This window comes from Rutidosis leptorrhynchoides, chromosome 11, assembly GCF_046630445.1.
Source record: "Rutidosis leptorrhynchoides isolate AG116_Rl617_1_P2 chromosome 11, CSIRO_AGI_Rlap_v1, whole genome shotgun sequence".
Lineage (NCBI taxonomy): Eukaryota > Viridiplantae > Streptophyta > Magnoliopsida > Asterales > Asteraceae > Rutidosis > Rutidosis leptorrhynchoides.
In genome coordinates this window covers 138,743,208-138,749,769 of record NC_092343.1, presented here as the reverse complement: position 1 = coordinate 138,749,769, position 6,562 = coordinate 138,743,208, and positions in this window count along the sequence as shown.

The window sequence follows — 6,562 nt, the reverse complement described above, 5'->3', positions numbered from 1 at the left end:
TAACCTAGCATCTTTACCCGACCTTCCAGATGATGTTGAGTTTGTTGATGAAGAGGTTCTGGAGTCATCAGAGTTAAGTGAAAGCGAAGATGATTCATCTGGTGATGATTTAGATACTATTTATGAAAGTCCAAATGTGGATGACGTCTTCGAACAAATTGAAATCGAAAATCAAACAGATGCTCCGGAACAAACGACAAATGTTGAAGAACAAACCACTGATAATAATGAAGCTTTAACGTCAAATTCTTCAACATATCTACCAAAGTCTACAACCGGTTTAGGATTTAAATTCAATAATGGAATCTTCTACATGAACCGGGAACACAGGTTGCAACTAGGTATTGAATAAGACTTTATTACATTGAGGAACACATTCGTCGAAGAAAATGCTTATCGAATCTTCCGCATCAACGAGATTCCAAGAAGTGAAAGATTTACATATATTGGAACGCAATTGCTTCCAGCAAATGAAAGAAATTGGTATCGTTGGATGTGGAGAAGACATAGAAATAAGAATGACGATGACTTGTGGCTTCAAAGAAAATCAAAGATTACAACTGTGTGGGAATTGAAAGACTTGGTGAGAATATTAATCAATTCAGAGACGTACTCAGTCAGTTTCATGTGATTCGAGAAGATGGGAAGAAATACAAGTTTACTGAAGCAGATTTCCCTAATCTCAATATGATCGACGTCATTCATATCTACAATTATCTGAGCAACTTGACTGAAAAACCATATGCTAAGACCAAGGATTTAGATGTAGTAAAAAGATATATGACGGAGACAATTGAACTGATGAGACGTGAAGACTTTCAAATAGGTCTTGAAGCTAAAAGGAAAAAGATACGGATTACATGTCCGAATCAATATACTGAAGGACTCGAGAATATGGCGGTATTTGAAACACAGTTTGAACCTGAGGGTTTTGTGTTCGTCAATTCTCAGAAAGAAAATGTGTTCATCAGAACAAGCGAACTGAATAAATATTCTGATGGTACACTTAAGACTGCATTGAAGTTTCTAAAGTATCGACAAGATAATTTTGACGACATCGACATCAAAATGAGTATTGGTGAATTCATCAAGCACATCAGAGATCGTCTCAAGCTTCGTATTCATACAAGACACTTTGAGATACTTCGCGGTCAAAGGAAAAGAAGGCCATTCAAGGAAATGAAAGAATATCCTACCTTATTCGGTGATCCAAGAAGAATGTGGTGACCATGGCTACCAGCTGAGAAGATATCCGACAACCAAGTTGAATTTTTGGATCCAGACGGTACAAGATGGAGAGCTACATACGGACCACTGCACATGTATGATTAGGATTGTACTTTTGTAAATTTCAACTTTTAACACTAAGGGGGTGATTGTTAGGTCCAAAATGTTAGTGTGAAAAGTGAAATAGAATTGTAAAGGGAGGGTTCCTTAGAAGAGGGCTATATTAGGAATCCATCAATCCTAGATTACTAGCCAATGCATTGTAACTGAGTTCAAGGAAGGTGTGGAATGAAATATTAAGTTTTTGCTCTGCCTCTGAATCTCATATTACACATTCGTAACTCTCTAATTATGTTGATTCAATCATGATTTGACCTATCAGGTATAGATGCGTATATGCATGTGATATATAATATGTAGCCCTACGTGTAGCATAGTAGAGTAAAGAGTGCAAGCATGGCGTATAACGGTCATTCTAAGTGCACGGCTATAGACTAGACCCACTAATGGGCCTACAGTTAGACACACTAATGTTTCCTAGTTCCCTATAGCCAAAGCTCTGATACCATATGTAACACCCCATCAAAATCCGTTAACGGTGATGCTAACTCTGGTTCCAGTACTTGGTTTGACTTCTACGTAACAACAATGTTCTATAGCGGAAGCAAGTAATACCTGAGATAAAACATGCAAAACGGGTCAATATAAAGTTGAGTGAATCTACAGGTTTAAGTAAATAGTTCATCATATATTTTGTAAAACAGTTTCCATAAATCGTTTATCAAAAATTAGTTATCAAACTCATTTATCAGTAATCAGTATTCAAAAATCAGTAGTCAGAAATCAGTAAATATTTATCAGTATAAAACCACCAAGGTTTAAGTAACGTAAAGCAAAGTCTGAAAAACAGTACTCAGTGTAATTATCCTTTGTCAATATCTATCGTAAGTTTGGCCAATAAAAACATTTATCGTAAGTAAGGCCAATAAAACATTCTTCGTAAGTTAGGCCATGAGATTTCTTAGAAAGCATCATAAGTTTGTTATACATCTGTTATGAGTACTTGAATATAAAGCTTTAACCTGCGGATAGCTTATTCGCTACACGTCTTCCTTTCACCCCGTACTAGCATACACTAACTAAATGTACGTGTTGCAACAGTATAGACATCCCGTACGTTGGGACGAGGTTTTTTAAACCTAATGGATCCATCCCTATAAGTCGAGCTTACATAAAGTAATTGATATATTCAAGCTAGGGGATTTTTAGTCTGAACTCATATGTATAATCGCAAGTACTCGTGCCTAATGCGTAAGGTAATTCATAAAAGCATGTTATGTACATATGTTTAAGTACCGTGCGAAATTTGTAAAAACAGTTTGAAATAACATGTTATCTCATCCCAAAAATATTAATGAAAATGGGACTGTAGACTCACCTTAGCAAAATCACTGAAATCTCTTAGTAAAACCGTACAATAGTCGAACAATCACGACCAAACAACGCAACCTAGTCAAATAGGTCATCTTAAGTATACATATAGGTCACACTATGTCAACCCATAGTGTACGGATAATCCTAGTGCTCAGACTGACTCAACGAACAAGTAAAAGTCAACTAATCCAAGCAAGTCAACCAAAGTCAAAACAAAAGTCAACTTGGTGAAAGTGGTCAACTAAAGTCAAACATCTCAGTAGGTCATGTAAACATGGTCAACATGTCAAACCTAGGTCAAGTATCACGTTACAGCTCATAATTCAACAAATTGCACAATCGCAGTTTATCGCATAGCATCAAGTTCACACGTATCTAGCAAACAATGCACATAATTCATAACACATAAGTTATGGCAATAAGGAAAACTCTAGATCATATGTCAACTCATAAACGGTTCTAAAGAGCCTAGCCAAGGCCTCATACGATGTCTACAAGTCGGGTTTCAGAAGAGGTCTAATCATGGTTTACCAAATCAGTTTCAGCATGCACATCAAAGACATTTCTTTAGCCAATTCGTACAGACTTTCCTATCTTTACTGACCTTTCAGTTTTAGTTAACAAACGGACATGTCATTTGTCAAGCATATAACTCATGGTAAAACACGTTTTCAGACATTAGCATACAAATGAAATATGTCAAGGAACATATGAATTAACATAATACAGAAGACGAAAGTGTCAATCAATTTCTAGCTCACTCTAGGTCGTTATTTCTAACATTGAAAACAGTTTCAGCACAATTAAAGACACGAATCTTCATTTTAACATACCGGGAGCATTACAAAAGCTTTTAATTCGAATCTTAAGCCTAACATGCATGATTTTTCACAAGGATTACATTAGTTCAACTTCATTAGCCAATTAAATAATCACATAACTCAGAAATTTCGGATTACAACCAAAATTTAATCAAAACTTCAGTTTAGCATATCTTAAGCATATGGTAACGAAATCAAGTGAAATCAAAGCCCAGACTTAATAGTTTTTCGAAAGCAATTCATCAAAACACATTACAAGATCAGATCAGATCAGAGGTCAATTTTATCAGATCCTCAATATACCAAATCGTTTTTCATGCAATCATCACCAACCGAACAATTAAACGATAAATGACAACACAAAACATCATCAATTGAGCACTAGACATGATTACACTATGTAATTGATCAAAATCAGATCTAATTGAATTAGGGTTGATGAAATTATACCTCAAACAAGCAATCAATTGATACAAATAGATAGAGAACGACGCGGGGAATCACTTTCGTATAGAATGCAAGAGCTAAAGATCAAAATTGATGAGGATTATGTGCATGATGATGATTGACGATGGGAGAGGCAAGGAAGGCTAAAAAATTTCGTGGCTTTAGGGTGTGGAGAAGGAATGAACATATTTCTCTAAGTTAGGGCTTGTAAGGATTAGGTTTAGGGCCTTAAACACAAGCTTGGGCCAAATTAAAAGACCAAAAGGGCGGGCTTAGGGGGGATTTTGGCCAAGGGAAGTTCTAAAGGGATTCTTGGGCCTATTTTGACTAGTTAGATCATTCCTTGTATAGCCTATTGGGTGTCGTTGGCCGAAAATGAAAACTGGATCGTTAAACGTTAATTTCTCGCGTTTTTAATCTATAAAAATTCCAATAAATTGAATGTGTCTTAAAAACATAATCATTACATAATATAATTATTAGAAGTGAATTATGTTACCTTTTGGCTTGCTTGCTCACTAAGTGTGGTTCGTTTCTAGTTGCCGTTAACCGTACCGAGTTCCCAGAATGTTAACCGGTCGTTAAAACGCATCCCACCAAGTTTGATTCATTTAATATATAATAAATCAAATATGTTTTATTTAAAGTTAATAAGTATTAAAAATAATTATTTTATTAAAATCGAGCGTTTCGCAGTCTCACGGGACCTCTGTTGCAGTTTTCAAAACCGTATTCAGTATTTCAAAATATGAAATAAGTTCTCCAGCTAATATAATCATCCATTAATTATAGTAGTTCATCATGGACTCAAATATGCATTTAATTAAATTAAATACAAAAAATTCAAGTAGGTTCCGTTAAATAACTTAACGGACAGTTAACGAAGCTTAACGGAAATAGCAGGGTTGTTACACCATCTGTTCAAGAGATGTCTTCTGATTCTGACTCAGACGACAACATTGGTTCTAAGCCTTCGGGCGAAGGTAAAAATGATGAAGATTAAGGTGATGAGTTTGATGATGACCTTCCACCACCTTCACCCCAAAACGTTACTCGACGGTCAGATAGATCTGGTTATGCATATGATTCTCAGCTAAAGGATTATGAAGTTGGTGAGATCTCCTACTCTTCAGTTCAGAATCCAGTCTCTCATATAACTCCTCAAATCATTCATGCAATTGAATTATCAGTAGCTGACACACTTAACCTGCTACTTGATAAGGCTCCTACTACTGTGAGCATAACTCTCTTGCTAAGAATATAAAGAAGATTGCTGACTTTACTGATAATGTTGCTGATGCCCTTGATCAGCAAATTAAAGCTGATTATGAAATTTGCAATGGCATCGCTGCTCAAGAAGCTGCTGCTTGTGCTATGATCACTGACCTTGAATCCCAGCTGGCTATCGAAAGAAAGAAAAATGCTGAGCTCACAGTAATAAATGCCCAGCTGGAACAAGAGTTAGCCTCCAGGGTCCCTGTTACTAAATTCTTACAACATTTGAAAACATTGCATAGATTGGTTGAACTACAGGTGGACCAGCGAGTTGAAATCAAAAGGCTGACCATGATTGCCTCTCAAAATGAAATTCATTCAGTCAATATGTGCAAACGACAACTTGGCGCATATCCTGCTGCAAATCTTTCACCTGCTAATGCTCTATGGAATCATCGGGTCCTTTCTAATGAGAGTGACATCGATACTGAGCTTGTGATTCCCTCTACTTCTGGTTCTCCTCCTGATGATGTCCAAAAGGGGGAGAAAAAGAAGGATTAAAAAAGAAAAACATCTGAGGGGGAGCATGAGCATGAAAAGGCTCCTAAAAAGCACAAGAAAGATGATGATGGTAGTAGTGCTGGTCCTAAAGCTGGCAGTGCACAATCAAAAGAAGCTGCTAAGTCCAAAATTCCTGCTGTCTCTCAGTTAATTAAGAAATCGATCAAGAGAAAGCATGAACGCCATAAGAAGAAACAAATGGAGTTAGAAGCAAATTTTGATACTCGGTTCCAGGAATACTACTGAAAAAGAAATAAGAAGATAATGAGCCGAGTAAATGTGACTGCTGAGCAACTAGAAAGCATTGAAGTCAAGGCTGCTCTGATAAAATTCAAGTGCAAGATCAAGAAAAGCAAAGCCAACTTCATTATTAAACTAGAAAAGAAAAGGCCCAAGTTGTATGCTGAGAGAGATGAAAGAATCAAAGATCTAACCACTGAAGAAGTGCATAGGTACCTACAGTTAGATCTGACTAATGAAGAAAGATGTGCTATATTTGACAGATGGTTTTACTCAGATAGCAACCCCCTAGCACTAACAACAGATGAGCTTGCAAAGAAATGGCAACAGCAAGCACAGTAACTGCAACAAATCCTCCCTCACAATTGGCAACACAAGAACCAGCACTAACACAAGAACCACCACTTGAATCCATTAAGAGGGTAAAGTCCAAACCTAGAGATCATCAACCTCTCAGGACTGAACCCCTATTCAAGGCAAGTGGTGAGAGTGTTGAGCCAAAAAAAGTCTTTCTTTCTGACTCCCCTGATACTGAAGTTAACCCACCAAGAGGATACTCTTCGGAGAACTTGGTGGAGGTATTTACTGAAGGAGTACAGAGACAAGACTCAGCTAGT